The sequence below is a fragment of the Canis lupus genome, chromosome 8 (assembly GCF_011100685.1).
Source record: "Canis lupus familiaris isolate Mischka breed German Shepherd chromosome 8, alternate assembly UU_Cfam_GSD_1.0, whole genome shotgun sequence".
NCBI lineage: Eukaryota > Metazoa > Chordata > Mammalia > Carnivora > Canidae > Canis > Canis lupus.
In genome coordinates this window covers 35,553,156-35,570,616 of record NC_049229.1, presented here as the reverse complement: position 1 = coordinate 35,570,616, position 17,461 = coordinate 35,553,156, and the positions used below count along the sequence as shown (strand labels likewise).

At 39.0% G+C, this 17,461-nt stretch overlaps 1 long non-coding RNA gene across 1 annotated transcript in view; it reads right to left on the bottom strand.

Annotated features, from left to right (window-relative positions):
- Positions 1 to 9,559, bottom strand: part of LOC119872995 — a 38,566-nt gene extending 29,007 nt beyond the window's left edge. Inside the window, exon 1 of the long non-coding RNA XR_005362883.1 lies at positions 9,241 to 9,559. This is a non-coding gene — a long non-coding RNA (uncharacterized LOC119872995). The remainder of the gene's footprint in view (positions 1 to 9,240) is intronic.
- Between the last annotated feature and the right edge of the window lie 7,902 nt (positions 9,560 to 17,461).

The following is a 17,461-nucleotide window of genomic DNA, read 5'->3' as shown; positions in this document are numbered from 1 at the left end:
TCAACCACTGAGCCACCTAGGTGTCCCTTCATTTGTTTTGTTAAGTCTAAGAGTAGTTTGTATGCATTCACTGTTATATAGAATTGCATGATTACACTGTATGCTTACCTTTTTTTTTTTTTTTTTTTTTAAGAAAATCCATTCTACTGTTCATGAACAGTTAGTTAAATTGAGGGGCACCTGAGGGGCACAGTCTAAGTTCCTGACTTTTGGTTTTGGCTCAAGTAATGATCTTGGGGTCATGAGATGGAGCCCCTTTTTGGTCTCTGTGCTTAAGGCAGAGTCTGCTTAAGACTCTCTCTTCCTCCCCTCTGTCCCTCCCCCTCCACCATGCTCTCTTGCTTTGATCTCAAATAAATAAATATATCTTTTTTAAAAATGAGCACTTGAATCGTTTTCAGTTTTTGGTGACTAGGATAATGTGACTGTAAACATTTTTGTATGTATTTACTGGTGTAAATGTGCCAGTAGTTTTGCCAGAGTAAATACCTAGGAGTGGAATTTCTGGGTTATGGTGTGGTTACGGTTATCTATGGTTGTAGATACCTCTGTCGTTACTAGACAAAGCCAAAGATGTTTGCTAATTTACCCTTACCAACAGTCTGCACTGATCCATGTGAGCAGGTGTATTTTTAGAGTTCTGGTGGAAAGGCCTATGTGGCTAGTGATTTCATAGAGTGATGCCTTTTTCCTTTGGTCCTGCAGATCCATGCACACTAAAGTAGCCAGGTTACCCAAAGCCCAGATTGAGTCTAACTCCAAGACAGTAAGTACCAAAGTCATCTTCACAGAGTAGGTAGCTATATTGCCATAATATCACTGAAACATTGCCAAAGAAAGGATATTATGTTGACCACAAGATAATTTTGTAAAGCATAAAAATATTTGTCACACTGAGTGACATCAGCACAAAACAAGAATAAAAATTTATTGACACTTTTGCCACTCAATGAATCACACCGTTCTTCTGTTTCCTTCCAGACCTAGCTCAATTTACTACTTTAGTTTTTTACAAAACTGTAGTCACTAATGGAGATATTTTGTCTTTTGCTCTATTCCCTAAACAAGATAGCATGAGCATTTTTTCCTCCCTTGCTACATAAGCTTCCTAATAATTATTTTATTCACTGTGCAATTTTCTGCCAGTGGTCACAGGTGTAGGGGAGATAATTGGGGTTTAATGTCCCCCAATCTCACTCTTCATTCCCCACAAGCAACCCCAAATAAATATTCTGTCTTAAAAAATAATATTCTGTCTAAGGAAGAAAACAAACATGTACTCTGTCTAAATGCAGCTTTGAGCCCTCTGGCCTCTCTCCAATGGAATTGTATCTTAAACCCTTACCATGTGGAAATGCTGGCATTCTACTGATGGTCAAGGCCTTACCATAACTAACTTAATTGTTCCCTTGGTGGAGAGCGTTCGGATAGTTTCTCATGCCTTGAGATTTTAAATCATGCCCATTCATACATCCATTTTCCTTTCTTTAGATTATTAGCACAAATTCTTAGGAGAAGGTTAATGAGGGGCATCTGGGTGGTTCAGTCGGTTAAGCATCCAACTCTTGTTTTCAGCTCAGGTCATAATCTCGGGGTCCTGGGATTGAGCCCCATGTTGGGCTCTTGCTCAACAATGTGCCTGCCTGAGGATTCTCTCTCCCTCTGCCCCTCCCCCACCACGTGCATGCGTGTGTGTGTGTGTGTGTGTGTGTGCGCACAAGTGCTCTCTCTCTCAAAAAAATAAATAAATCTTTTTAAAAAGAAGAGAATTGATGACTCAGAGATGAATTTTTTTGTGGATCTTGATATATAATACTAAAGCACTTTATAAAAGTGATGTTTCAGTTCATATTTGCACTAAGGATTTATGAATGTATATACTATAATATATACATATATACTATGTTAATCAGGATTCTTAGTTGCAAACTAAGGAATTTGTTGGTGCAGAGAGTAAGTCTTGGAGACTCAACACAATGAAGGATATCCATGCCACACTGTAGGGCTGTTCCAGAAAAGATTGTCGTCATCAGGAGATACCACCACAGCTCATCTGCTGAGTCTGGGCAATGGCTGATGCCAGAAACTGCTGCCTTCAAAGCTGGACACTCTGCTATCATCGCCAACAGGAAATGAATTCTGTGCGTCATCTGCTTCCTCCTATTTCCCTCTTCTATATCAGATTCCCAATTGGATGTATTTGTGGGTTATATGTTGACATCCCTGTTGCAAAGGAACTTGGGAAAATGAGTTGTATCTTTTTTCCTTTAGAGACACAATTCATAATTTGATAACTTTTCCAAATATAAGAAGTTTGTTCAAAAGATACTGGCGGCCACCAACATGAGATATGTCTGCCTCCCCTTCTATAGCTGTGAATGTTAGATAATTAAATTGTTTTTGCTGACTAGTTATAAAACATTTCTTTTTAAAAAATTTATCTGATTACTATTTAAATTTCTTTTCACATTTCTACATGCCAGTTTTATATCCACTCACAGACTCTATCAGTCCATCTTCTTCATCAATTAGAAATATTAGAAATATTTCTACCAGAAATCTCTGTGAGATTATTAATATATTTCCTGTAGCTGTGTAGAAACTTCATTATCCTGTAGAGATAAAACTTAGTTGTCAACATTTTTATCTTTCGACATCTAAATGTCATAATCATTTCTATGCTGGGTGAAAGCCAGGTAGGCTCAATCTGTCTGGTCTTTGTGTCCCTTTGTTGCCATGATATCGTTTATTCTAAGAGGTAGCTAGTCTCTTGAGACTTATCCCCAGAGTACTCCTGGTAACTCAAAAAAGGGAAGAAAAAGGTGAATCTAAAACAGCAATATTTGTTTTGTGCCTTTGTACATATCATATCATGACTCTAGTTATGTAAGGAGGCATGAGAATATTATGCCTGTAAGTGGCTGAAATTCTCGTGTCTCAGGCGGTATTTTTTGAACAAGAGAGATGGACATGACCTTGACATCTTTCTCCTGGTTTCATCACGGATTGATGAGACAGGCAAGGGAAATATTTATTCTTTATGTCTAATCTTTCATCCAAAGGATGATTAGTTTACAAACATGGATCTCAAACTGAACCAAAACCCTAATTCTACACTCTAGAAATGGCCATTTTACATGTACGAGATAAGCAGCTAAGGTATTTTATTAAGGTTATAAATACTTTACCGTCAGTGTTGTAAATTGGATATTTCTCAGTTTTGACCTTTATTATTACTATCTCATATGCCCTTTATACCGAATTGTACAACCGTCAAGTCACATTTTCAAGAGCCAGGGCATTAGGCAGCATTCTTTGGAGCACTAGGCCGTGCTCTTTTCTCCTCCACCAATAAAAGTACAAAAAGTGCAGGTTATCTCATAGACCATTGGGCAAATGCCTAAATCCTTCTGGATCAATCTGCCCACACTTCTGATGCACAGGGATTTGCCCTTGCTAATGCTGCCTGTGATTATAAATATCTATGGTAGCACTTTGATGGATGAATGGCACATTCTACTTCCTGGTGAATTGTGTGCTCCCATGGATAATAAAAATAAATACAACCAAGATTATTGCATTTCAGACAAGGGGTGGTAGAGCACCGAGCAACCAATCAAAAGTATCTAAAGCACCAAATTATGCCCCTGAGGAGTCATCTTGCATATCCTTGGTTCTGTTTCCATGGTAGTAAGGTTGCTTGGGATATTCAAAGGCAATTTAAATGCATTTAGGCCACAGCTTACAAGGGGATAATCTTAGAAAAATCAGAAGTGAGTAAACATTAACAGCTAGTAAGAGAAGCAGTATTAAAAACCATACTCCATCTTGCTTGCTTTTTTATTTAGTGAAAAGTAAAAAATTTTTGACATCTGGAAATTATGTCTGCTTCTAACTTGGTCTTGGGATGACTCATTTCAAGAAAGTGCCACAATTTCCATATGCTAGAACACAGTAATTTGAAGCTGCTTGTTTTTTTAATTTAATTTTTAGGCTCAAAGGTATGAATTTGCATTATTCTCCCCAAGCCAGCCTCAGGCACAGACGGATTTCCAACCCCCGCCCCCCCCATCTGAAAATACAACTCCTGACATGTCAGTATTGCAGGTTCATTTCTTTCTTTCTTCTTTCTTTCTTTCTTTCTTTCTTTCTTTCTTTCTTTCTTTCTTTCTTTCTTTCTTCTTTCTTTCTTTCTTTCTTTCTTCTTTTTTTTTTTTTTTTTTTGTAGATTTTATTTATTCATGAGAGACACAGAGAGAGAGAGGCAGGAACATAGGCAGAGGGAGAAGCAGGTTCCCTGTGAGGAGCCTGGTGTGGGACGCAGGACCTGAGTCAAAGGTGGATGTTCAACCGCTGAGCCACTCAGGTGCCCCGCAGATTCATTTCTTTCTTTCTTTTCTTTTCTTTTCTTTTTTTTTTTTTTAAGATTTTATTTACTTATTTATGAGAGACACAAAGAGAGAGGCAGAGACATAGGTACAGAGAAGCAGGCTCCCTGTGGGGACCTTGATGCAGGACTCCATCCCAGGACCCCTGGATCACGCCCTGAGCCAAAGGCAGACGCTCAACTGCTGAGCCACCCAGGCAGCCTGCAGATTCATTTCTTTAAGCTCTGATGATTTTCAGTCTTTCAGAGTCTCCAGGGGGAATTCAAAGGCCACTTGGAAAAGGAAGCTGAGATTGGCATCTTAAATATCACCAGTTGTGATCTGCTAACACCCTGGTAGGCACTTGAAAAGGATGCTCAAGATAAAGGAAGAAGGAACCAAAAGAAGGAAGTGCAGGTAGGAAAGACAAAATGCCTATTTCTTAATTTTCCCCTAGGGCTTTGCTTGATTTCAAAAATGAGACAACAGCCTCCCGAGGCTTTATTTATTTTACAATTTTGTTTAACAAATACTTGTGTAGTACTTGCTAGGCCTTAGACACCATTCCATGCACTTTATGAATACTAGCTCCTGTTGTTCCTCATGGCTACCTTAAAAAGGCACGTTTGATTATTTCCAGCAGAAAGATGAGGAAACAAGCACACATGGTGAAGTGTCCCAAGGGTCCCCAAGAACAAGTAAGTGGAGAGCTGAGATTTTTAGTTCCAACTCCAGATATGTCCCAGAGTCTCTGCTCTTAACCATTCCACACAACTTGTATACGAACCACAAAGTTTTTCAACTCTCTTTGAAAGCTTTGGCATTAGGGGCTGATGGAGGAGGAGAAAGGTCAGTTTAATGGAACAGCTAGCCCTCAGAATTCAGCTTTCAGAAGGAGAATATATAATGTGTACAGAAAACTCAGGAGACAAGAGCCTTTTTTTTTTTAAGAGTCTTGAAATCTAATTCCTTAGTTGGCTTTGCTAGCATTTGGAGAGCTATAGCAACTCCTGCCTGCCCTATTTATCTTTGAATGGAGATTTTGATGTTGATCAGATAAGAATCAAATTTTCATATAAAAAAAAAGGTTGAACTCCCCCAAGGGGCAATTGGGCATTAGCTTGATAGCCTGTGAAGGAAACCACTTTTTGTTCATTTGAAAGCAGAGAATAGTCCCATGGGAGAAAAAAAAAGGGGGGGGGGATTTGAAGTATTGTGTGGAATCTGAAACTTCTCTTAGCATCATGGGAATCATCTTGGTCTTTGCTGTGAAGGTGGCATGACCCCCTCTCTATGAGAGATGTGAATTATTCACCATTTCCAACTGTACAATTGCTTCATTATGTCCACACCCACATTTTTCTGTTTACAGCCAAAGAAAGGCCCATTGTTGATGCCAAATAACTACCTGGAAACCAGCATATCATAATTCACCTAAAATATCTTAGACTTTTCTGGGGAACATTGTATTTTATTTGACTCTGGAAAGCATTTTCAATCATCCTTTACTTAAGAATATAGTATTAAATCTTTCTAGGTATTTTAAAATGACCTAGATATTTAAATGTGTTAAATCTTTGAAAGAATTGCAAATAATCTTTCCCAACCCTCAAAAGGTGTGTTTTACTTTTTAAAATGTTATGTGTCTTTGCATGTTAGTAGTTTATTCACAAAAACCTGGGTTTCTGGCCTTTGAGAGCTACAGGACACTGAAGTGGCTGTAAGCCATTGTTCAGAGACCAGTGCATTCCAATATCTCAATGGAGAGTGATTTTGGTCCCCCGGGGGACATTTCTTTGGCTGTTAACAGAGAACCGGTGGTGGGATGTTTTTACAGGCATTTAGTGGGTTGTGGATAGAGCACCGCTAAAGATCATACAATGTGCCAGATAGGTCCCTATGACAAAGAATTCTCTAGACCACAGTGTTAATAGCGCTGAGATTGAGAAACACTGAAATAGAGATTTTCCAAATCTTATTTGTAGGACTTTTTACATAGGCCTTTTATTTTATGTTACTTGCCTTATAAGCCCCCTGTAGGCACAGCTAGTCAGTCCATCTTGAAATTTACCAGCTTGTGATTGGGTGCCCAGGACCAGCAGGAACTCAATATTCACAGAGGGTCAAAGAAGCATTTCAGGGCTTAAGCTTCCAAACCATATTAAAAACAATTATTATTATTAAATTATTAAAAACAATTTTGTGAGCTTGCTCAAGAGCCTAACTTTCACTTTATAGCTTAGAAAAAATATTTGAAAAGTTCTGGTCTTGGAATGAACTTTTGGCATGTACCTGTTTGAAAATTGGGTACCGCCCCAATTGCATTCCTCAGTTCACATCCCTGGGATAACAGATGTGTCTGCATTGTTCAATTTCACACTCTGTAGCTCCTGGGAACACTAAAGAATAATCACTAGTAGTGGGATGTTCTGTCTGCAGAGTGCAAAGTATCATGGAGTGGGGGTGTGATGATGGGCTTTGGATCCAAGTGTCCTCACTTTCGTGGTCTTCCTGGCTCTAATCATCAGTACATTCATCTGAAGACACCAATTTTTAAAGATTTGTTTGAATGACATCAAGTGGTTTATCCAAATCCTGTGCTCCAGTGTCTGGCACATAGTAGATGTTCAGTACGTGCTAATTCTCTTCTTCCTACCCATTTTTCTTGGAGAGAACACTTCCCTTCCTCTCCCAGCCCATCAAAATGAAATGACCACCCATTTCACATGGAGCTTTGTGTTCCCTCTGGGTAGATGCAGACCTCAGGGGGTGACCAACGGGCTTGATGAGCAGACTGTAGTTTATGCAACACAGACTCAAACTGGCATTCCTGTTTGGCTAATGAAGTGTGGGTTGGGTTTCGGGTCCCACCTGCCCCTTGGCTAGCACCCTGTGCAGAGGACAATTAAACTATTGTATACATTCTCCTTTTTAGAACTGCCCTGACTGCAAAGAGCACACATTTTCCTTTGCCCCTGATTCTGTGAGCTAGCACAGCTGGGTCAAAGCCTAAGGGTAGGCTTTCAGAGGCAGACCTGTCTCATCTCTGTGTTTGATAGGTATGAGGCAGGCGACTGCTCAGCAAGCCTTGCCTAACTTCCAGGGTCTAGAAATCTACACTGGAGGGGATGGAATAGGAAGCCTGATTTTGGCTCCTAAGGCCACATGGCACTCTCTGACTCTTAACTCTGTTGCTCTGTAGATGAAAGAGGTAAGACTAGCATTTCAGAAACTCCAAGAACATATTATTAATCCATGAATCCATTTTTACATTTATTACACAGATGTTTTTCGACATGTTCATATGACAGGTGCGATGCTAGAGCTTGGGGGTAAAACTTTGAATCAGACACAGTCCCTCCTCGAAAAATACCCATACCCCAGTGGGGAAGAGAAAACAAGTCACAACAGCACTGTAACTCTTTAATAGAGGCACATGTGGGGGGCTCTGGAAACATGTGACCAGATCAAGAAGTTAAGTCAACCTGAGAGGAGCAGAAAAATCCAGGCTCTTCTCAGAAGTGACCTCCGAACTGAGTCTTGAAGGAAGAGAAGGAATCTTTTAAGTATGTGAGGAGGTGAGCAGGAGAAGGGCATCTAGAGTGATGTTCAAATGTCTGACTTGGACAACTAGGTGAATAATGGTGGCTGTAATTAGGAAATAGGCAGGAGAGAAAGGAGTTCTAGACATGGTGCTTGGAAATGATGGCCTGTGTGTCACCTGGAGGCTGTCTAATAACTGGGTGGATAGGGCAGCCCAGGTGGCTCAGCGGTTTAGTGCCGCCTTTAGCCCAGGGTGTGATCCTAGAGACCTGGGATCGAGTCCCGTCTGGCTCCCTGCATGGAGCCTGCTTCTCCCTCTGCCTGTGTCTCTGCCTCTCTCTCTCTCTCTCTGTGTGTGTGTGTCTCTCATCAATAAATAAATAAAATCTTTTTAAAAAATAGCTGGGTGGATATAGGAGTTTGGAAGGAAGACAAAAAGAGAAAAGGACAGTAGTTTTTTAAAACTTTTTAGAAAGATTTTATTTATTTATTCATGAGAGACACAGAGGCAGAGACATAGGCAGAGGGAGAAGCAGGCTCCCTGTGGGAAGCCTGCTGTGGGTCTCTATCTCAGGATCCTGGGATCACAACCTGAGCCAAAGGCAGATGCTCAACCTCTGAGCCACCCAAAACCATGTTTTTATTGAAAACCTAATATATGCCAGATACTGGGTTAAGTGATTTACATGCTTTATTTCACCCCATTTTTGTCAGGCTCTCTGAGTAACATATTATTGTCTCCACCTTACAGACAAGGAAAGCGAGGACTTTTCAAAGCCGCACAATAGCAGAGCTGCAGCTTGAATCCAAGGTGTCTATGCCAAACCCTGTGTTCTTTCTAGGATCTTTGGGGGAGTTAGGAGTCTCTGTGTTGGGAGTCTCTAACCCAGAAATGATGGTTCATTCCGTTTCTGCATTTGTCTTATGAAGATTGCATCCAGGTGTTCTTGTCATGGTAATTTATGGCATACAGTTTAATTTATATTAGATATTCCTCTTTTTTTCTTTTTTAAAAATTTCTTTCTTTTTGCTTTGTAAATGCTACTTAAGTATTAATATCTTTTTTTTTTAAGTGGAGGCCAATGAGGAGCTTGAACTCCTGACTGTGAGATCAAGACCTGAGCTGAGATCAAGAGTCAGATGCTTAACAAGATGAGTCAAGTAGTAATATCTTTTAATGACTCTTTATTTTTTTTCTTATCTTAGAAGTCAAAATTTGGGCTACATTTCAGTCAGTTTTAATGCTACTACTATGTCAGGTATCAGGTATAACAGTTTGCTGGATGACTCCCAACCAACCACAATTTAATCTGCTCAGGTAGGAACATACCATTTTCATAGCAGGAGAAGCGATCATTACAGTTGACTAAACTCAGCTTACATTTTGTCTCAAGAAGATAAAAAGTTTATCCCATGAGCCAGAATTAGCACACACATTAGAAGAACTGCAGCTGGTGATGTCACAAAGAAAGCATTTACTTGAGTTTATTTTTGAGGTTGCCAAAGTAGGAAACCAGTCCCCATGTGCTCAGATGAGAATTCATTTTCTCTCTCCCCTCTACCTTTTTGTCTCTCTGACATTTTCTTTCTTTGTTGTTAATATATGAGAATTCATTTTTTAAACTTATGATTCTCAAAACTAGAAAATTAAGCCCTTTTTCTCGAGGAACTTTTTATCTCACCATATTAGTAGGTATGGAGGGATATCTAGACAGCTCCGATGTCCTAGTTTCCATTAGTTTTTCATTGATGTTAAGAAAAAATATCAAAAATCCTATTTTAAAAATCATTTGGTGGTTATTTATTTATTGAGTAATAAACAGATCATCCAGTAGAGGGCAGTGCTAACTTATTCATGGATGGCTTCAATGAACGATGCAAAATTTGGTATATAATAAAAGCCTTAAAAAATGTTTTTAATTGTAGTTAAGACACAATGTTATATTAATTACAAGTGTACAACATAGTGATTGTATAAATCTATCTCTTATGCTATGCTCACAAGTGTAGCTGCCATGTCACCATATACAGTGCTATTACAATACTGTTCACCATATTCCCTAACCTTTGTCTTTTATTCCTGTGACTTGTTCACTCCGTAAGTGGAAGTCTGTACCCGCCCCCCTCATCCACTTTACCCATACCCCTTCCCTTCATCCACTTTACCCATACCCCTTCCCCACACTCCTCTGGCAACCATCAGTTTGTTCTCTGTAGTTATGGGTCTGTTTCAGATTTTTATTTTTTTATTTTGTTTAAAAAAAATTTTTTTTTAAAGGAAGCCTCTGACAGACAGCATTCATCAAACATGACTTTGTTACCAAAGAGAAGCATGGTCATCAGCTTTGTTGTCAGAACATCCAGGTTTCTGTGCTGTCTCAGCCCAGGCACTGATGAAAAGGTACCTTTCTGAGTGCTGAGCCAAGACTAGGATAGTATGGGCACTATGTCCCACACTCCCAGGCCCAGGGCCCATTAATGTTCCTTTATAGACTTAGCTATGGGGCTTGTGCTGGGGAAGATGATTCAGAGTACCATCTTGTCCCTACTGGTCCTTAGGCTGGTCTGTGGCTCCCATGAAGAGAAAGGTTTGAGGCTCGTAGGGTCTAGTGGAGTTACACAAGCTTTGTGAAGCTGATGGAAGAGTATAATACATAAGGCATAGGGGAGGGAAGAGACTCTTCGGGAAACCAGTGACTATCCCACAGAATGGAAATCTTGGAGACAAAAGTCTTGACACCTAACTTGATGTTCTTGCAATGGTGGGTGGAAGCAGTGAGGTTTCCACAATTGATTCCGTAGGAGTCAGTCATGAACAAGTGGGAATAGAGGCAAAAGATGAGGATAGATGATTTGAGGTTGTTGCTGACATTCTGCTTTGTAAGTACATGTGAATTTCCTCTTTGGGGACACTCAACTATAGATGGGAGACATCATTTTTTAAATGATGTCATATCTTTTAAATTGAGATATAATTGAGATATTATATTAGTTTCTAGTGCACAGTGTAATGATTTGACATTTGTATATACTGCAAAATGACCGTTGCAGTAAGCGTAGTTAACATCCATCACCATATAAGATTACAAATTTTGCGTGTGATAGTAACTTTTAAGACCTACTCTCTTACCAATGTTCAAATACACAATGCAGTATTATTTATTATAGTCACTATAGTCGCTATATGTTACAACTCTGTGACATTTATTTTATAGCTGGAAGTTTGTACCTTTTGTGAAAGTAGTTTCACTCATTTTGCTCACCTCACACCCCATGCCTCTGGCATCATCAATCTGTTCTCTGTATCTATGAATTGGCTTTTTTTTTTAAAGATTCCACATATAAGTAAGATCACATGGTATTTGCATTTCTCTGTCATATTTCACTTAGCATAATGCCCTCAAGTTCCACACACATTGTCACAATGGCAAGACTTCATTCCTTTCATGAATGTTCTATTATATGTGTATAACACATTTTCTTGATCCATTTATCCATCTATGGACGCTTAGGTTGCTTCCCAGGCTTGGCTATTACAAATAATGCTGCAATGAACATTGAAATGCATTGATCTTTTCAAGTTAGTGGTTTTGTTTCCTTTGGATGAATACTCAGAAGTGGAATTGCTGGATCATATGGTAGTTCTATTGCATTTTTTTTTTAGGTATTTCCATACTATATTCCATATTGGCTACGCTGCCTTACATACAACCAACAATGCGCAAGGGTTCCCTTTTCTCCACATCCTTATCAACACATTTTTTGCCTTTTTGATAATAGCCATTCTAACAGATGTGAGATTATAGCTCATTGTGGTTTGATTTGTATTTCCCTGATGTTTAGTGATGTCGTGCACCTCTTCATGTACATGTTGATTACCTGTAAGTCTTCTTTGGAAATGTCTATTCAGATCCTCTGCCCATTTTTAATTGGATTGTTTGTTTTGTTTTGTTGCTATTGAGTTGTATACGTTCCTCATGTATTTTGGATATTGTCCCCTTATCAGGTAATACAATAGGCAGATGGTTTTTCCCATTCTGTTATGTTGCCTTTCATTTGTTAATGGTTTTCTTTGCTGTGCAAAAGAATTTTAGTTTGATGTAGTCTCACTTGTTTATTTCTGCTTTGTTGTTTGCTTCTAGTATCAAATCCAAAAAAATCATTGCCAAGGCCCATGTCAAGGAGCTTACTGCTTGTTTTCTTCATGCAGTTTTATGATTTTAGGTCTTACATTCTTTAATCCATTTTGAGTTAATTTTTGTGTATGGTATAAGATAGTGGTTCAGTTTTATTCGTTTGCCTGTAGCTGTCCAATTTTCCTGACATTAATTAAAGAGACTGTCCCTTCCCTATTGTATATTCTTGGCTCTTTTGTCATAAATTAATTGATCATATATGTGTGAGTTTTTTTCTGGGTTCTCTTCTGTTCTATTGATTTGTGTGTCTGTTTTTATGCCAATGCCTTATTGTTTTGTTTAAAATGGCTTTGTAATATAGTTTGAAGTCAGGAAGCATGATGTCTCGAGCTTTGTTCTTTTTCTCAAAATTGCTTTGGCTATTTGGAGTCTCTTGTGGTTCCACACAAATTTTAGGATTGTTTGTTCCATTTCTGTGAAAAATGACATTGCAATTTTGATGGGGAAATTCTTCTACTTTATCAGATGTGTCTTTTATAATACTTTCTCCTTGTCTGTAGCTTGTCTTTTCATTCTCTTGACCCGGTCTTTGCAGAGCAGATATTCATTTTTTTGCATATGAATGTTCAGTTGTTCTATATCATTTGTTGAAAAGATTGTTTTTGCTCCATTTTATTTCCTTTGCCCTTTTGCTAAAGATCAGTTGACTATTTTTGTGTAGGTCTACTTACAAGCTCTCTATTCTGTTCCATTAATTTATTTGTGTATTCTTTCACCAATACCACATTATTTTTTTAAAGATTTTATTTATTTATTCATAGACACACACACAGAGAGGCAGAGACACAGGCAGAGGGAGAAGCAGGCTCCATGCAGGGAGCCCGATGTGGGACTCAATCCCGGGTCTCCAGGATCACACCCCAGGCTGCAGGCGGCGCCAAACCGCTGCACCACCGGGGCTGCCCAATACCACATTATCTTGATTTCTGTGGCTTTATAGTAAGTCTTAAAGTCAAGTAGTATCAACTTGTCCTTCATCTCCAGCTTTGTCCTTCATCAATATTAGGGTGTCTATTCTGGGCTTTTGCCTCTCCATATTCACTTTAGACTCAGTTTGTCACTTTCCCCAAAATAACTTGCTGGAATTTTTATTGGAATTACATTGAATCTATAGATCAGTTGGGAAGAATTGACACCTTGTTGAGGGTGTTTCTGGAAGAGATTAGTATTTCAATCAGTAGACTGTGTAAGGTCACCCTCACCATTATGGGTGTGCATGATCCAATTCATTCAAAAAAGCAGAAGAAGGGCACATTTATTCTCTGCTTGAGCTGGGACATCCATCTTCTCCTGCCCTAAGACATCAGTGCTCCTGGTTCTTGGGTATTTGGTCTTGGGTGGTGACTTACACCATCAGCTCCTTTGGTTCTCAAACCTTCAGACTTGGAGCCAATTACATCACTGGTTTTTCTGGTTCTCCCTCTTACATACAGCAGATCATGGGACTTCTTGGTCTCTCTGATTGTATGAGCCAACTCCTATAATAGATATCTTACACACATACCCATAACTTTTGGTTCTGTTTCTCTATGGCAGGTCATGGGACTTCTTGGTCTCTCTCATTGTATGAGTCAACTACTATAATAGATCTCTTACACACATACCCATAGCTTTTGGTTCTGTTTCTCTGGAGCCCAAATACACTCTTCTCTCTTAGCATATCAATATACTTTTTAAAAAACTTTTTTTAAGTGATTGCCCTAGAATTTGCATTGTACATTTATAATCAATCCAAGCAAACCCCAACACTATTTGGCTTTCCAGGTAGTGCAAGCATCTTATAACAAATTATTCCTACTTTAAAATAATTACAGATTTACAGAAAGTTGCAAAAATGGTACAGAGAAGTCCGTGTACTCTTCACTCCATGTTCCCCACTGGTAACATTTTACATAATTTTAGGACAGAAACAGAACCAGGAAATGGTTATCAGCACAATTCATAGACCTTATTAAAATTTCACCAGCTTCACATATATGCATCTGTGTGTAGGTGTGTGTGCCTGTGCATATAGTACTAGGCAATTTTATCACTTATGTAGATTTGAGTAACAACCACCACTGACTGTAACGGTTATTACCAAATGTAAGGGGAAGTTTGAAATGAGACATTTTGTGAGAGAGAAGGAGGAAGGGACAGAGACAGAGAAGGAGAGGGAGAGGGGGAGAGAGTGAATTAAGTCTAAGAGACTCAAGATCTTGTGGAAATCAGCTATCTAAAAAGACGATCAATTCAATGATATGCAAGGACTACATGTGGCCAACAGTGCAGTGAAATCTTCTCATTGAGGAATCCCTTAAGATTACTAAAGATAAGGAAACAATTTATATGAGACACAAAGACACAAAACTATTCTGGTAAGACCAGATCTGCCTGCAAGAATATCAGAATAGTACACAATAGCCAGAATGCATATATAATGAGTCCAGGCAAGCAGATGCAGAGGAATGCGAGAATATTTCCCTTCATCAGAGAAGAGATCAAGGGGCACGTGTCCACCAAGGTTGGGCTGTACAATTTCTCTACAGGGACACTGGGGGCTTTTGGGGTCAGACAATTCTCTGTTGGGCATGCTTTTATAGGCTGCCCAGATCTTTAGCACTTCTGGCCCTTGGCCACCTGACACCAGGAAAACAAAATACGTTCAACAAAATAAGTATCTAGAGGTTGTGATAATAACCCCAAGCAAGAAGCACAAACCCATTCTTCTTGTCAGAAGAATAATCTTCTCCCCCCACTTCCTCGAGGCTGTGTTTCCACTCAAAGGATCTTTCTTTTTTGTTGTTGTTTTGTTTTTTTCCCCAGAGACAGCCAATAATGGGAGATCTGGATTTTTTTTGGATCTGGATTTTTAAAGTTATTTTTATACGTGCTTTTATTATGGAAAGTGACCGTTTTCTTACACGTGACTGACTTCCATCTCTGCTGGTCTATCCTGAGTAGGCCTGAGCTCATACCACCAAAAAGTGAACAGTACTGAAAGGAAAGAAGGGGTTACCATTCTATCACAGCTGAAATTTAAAAATAAGGGTACAAATTATACAAAAGGCCTTGGTTGGGATTTTATTAAAGTATTTTAATGACACTCAGGGAAGATTGATTTGTTAAATTCTAGCAACGCTTATTCTATCAACTTGAGTTAAGAACTACAAGGAGGTTTAACTTTTAAGAAAAGGAGAGTTCAATTCAATGTGGGCTTATCCTTTGTTGTATTAACACTAAGCTAAGTACTGTAGACTCTTCAAAAGAAGTACTAGCTTTGGTACTTGATCTCAAGAAACTTAGTTTCATTGGGGTAATAATTTATTAACCCTGAAAATAGAGATATTAGATATAGTTCCCATCAGAAGTAATTATAAAAAGAGGTGAGCCTAGGGAAGAGGTGTTTATGACTCCTGAGAGGCACAAAAATCTTTCTAGAGGAGGATAGGAGTGGGGAGCTGGGGTAGAGGTTTGCAACAGGGTTGGAAAGGGAGAAGGAAGGCTGTTTAAGGAAACTTAATTATTGCAGGTAATAGTCAACACATTTCAAGACAAAAGAGAGCAGAAGCTTGTTAAGCAAGACTGAAGAAATAAAATGTTGAGGAAGGGAGCCATTGTCTCTCTCACTTTCATCACTGTTTTAAAGTTACAGGCCAAGTAACAGCCTTTGACACCAGAGCATAAGAGGTATTCTAGGAATTAGAGAGGATGGACGTACTATTGCATCAACACCTATGACATTCTCCATTAGACTGTCTATGGTTCTCAGCCATGACCTAATTTCTATGTACTCTAACTAGGTTCCTAGGGGTCTTGTGGATCAAAAACCCTTATTTTTATAGTCTTAATTTTAACACATGTAGGTGTTTAGAAGGAAGTAATTAAATGTTTTGAAGCTCCTTTCTAGTGGAAATGAATCAAGAATAATATCTTGGTATTTTGTGCAATTAGTGCTGTTTTGATTATATTCTCTGTTTTTATTCTGCTGTTTCCTTTGGGAGGTAAATCACAGCGTGGGAACAGGGATATTTAGCACCCAACTAAAATTTGCTTTGCCAAAACAGATAGTTCGGCTAAGAGTAAACTTGTGTGCTATCAGAAGCACATTGTAAAGCACTGAAATACGGCATGTGGCATTAGTCTTTTTTTCTCTAACTGTGCAAGGACTCTGTCCTCAGGGGCCATGGCCTTGGCTCATGGGAACTTGTGTGATGGCCACTTTACATCAGCACTGTCCTGGCTTCATGAAAAGAAACGGAAATGTGAGTAGAGGGAGCAGTCGAATGTTCTTTCTAAGTGGGAATGAAGAAGGGGTTGAATGGAGAGTGCTTCTTTTTTGACTCTGGCAGTCATTTAAGTTTCTCTGTTCATAATGGAAATAATGAGCTGGTATTTGAATCTACTTTTTAAAATTATTGGAATTTTATAAAATGATTGAAATTGTCCCTGAATGAACTAATCCAGCAGAGGCTGGGGTTCCACTGTTCTGCCCATTGTCCCCTATGGGCCTCTGAGGAGTCCCTTCTTTTGTTTATTCATCTGTCTTTTATCTGCTTTGAGCACTCTGGCTCCAGTTTTGAGATAAATTCTGCTCAAAATAGCAAGAGGCAATCCTGATGGATGCTACTGCATTAAGAACTTGCTGAGTATCTTCACCAGAGGCAGCAGATTCTGAGGCTGGATTTTTCTCACTGGTGAATAAAACAAATGAGGACAATTAGGCACTGCAAAGATACTCGCTGTCACAGTTGTTTTTCTGAGCATAGTGACTGCTTCTTTAAACATCTAATTGAATTCCAAAACGAATTATGCTTCCATTCAGGTAAAATGAAATTTATAATGTTGAAATTTGTATATTAAACTATTTTTTTAAAGATTCTATTTATTTATTCATGATAGTCATACGGGGGGCAGAGACAGAGAAGCAGGCTCCACCAGGATCGCACCCTGGGCCAAAGGCAGGCGCTAAACCGCTGCGCCATCCAGGGATCTGAATCTATTGTTATTTATAATCTGCTAGTGAGGTTAAATGACCCTGTGGTTTTATTAAAGTTTGTGTATTAGTCACAGTTTTCCATAAAAACAGCTCTGTTCCCCTTTCACCCTCCCCAGAGCTGGAGTTTGTGATGGAGAATCCAGAGACACATCCATTGAATGGTCTGGCTTGGGACACTAAATCTAATTCAATCCTTAATTTTACAGAAGGGGACCCAGGCTCAGAGGAAACTCTTGAAATTTTTTCACAGGAGTGAGATTCAGTGTGGTATTTTAAGCACCATAGTTTAAAAGTCATTTATCATAAGACAAAACCAATATTGCAAAGGTAAACTAAAGAGGGCAGCTCTTGAGCAATATTATATCAAGTTGTAGTTG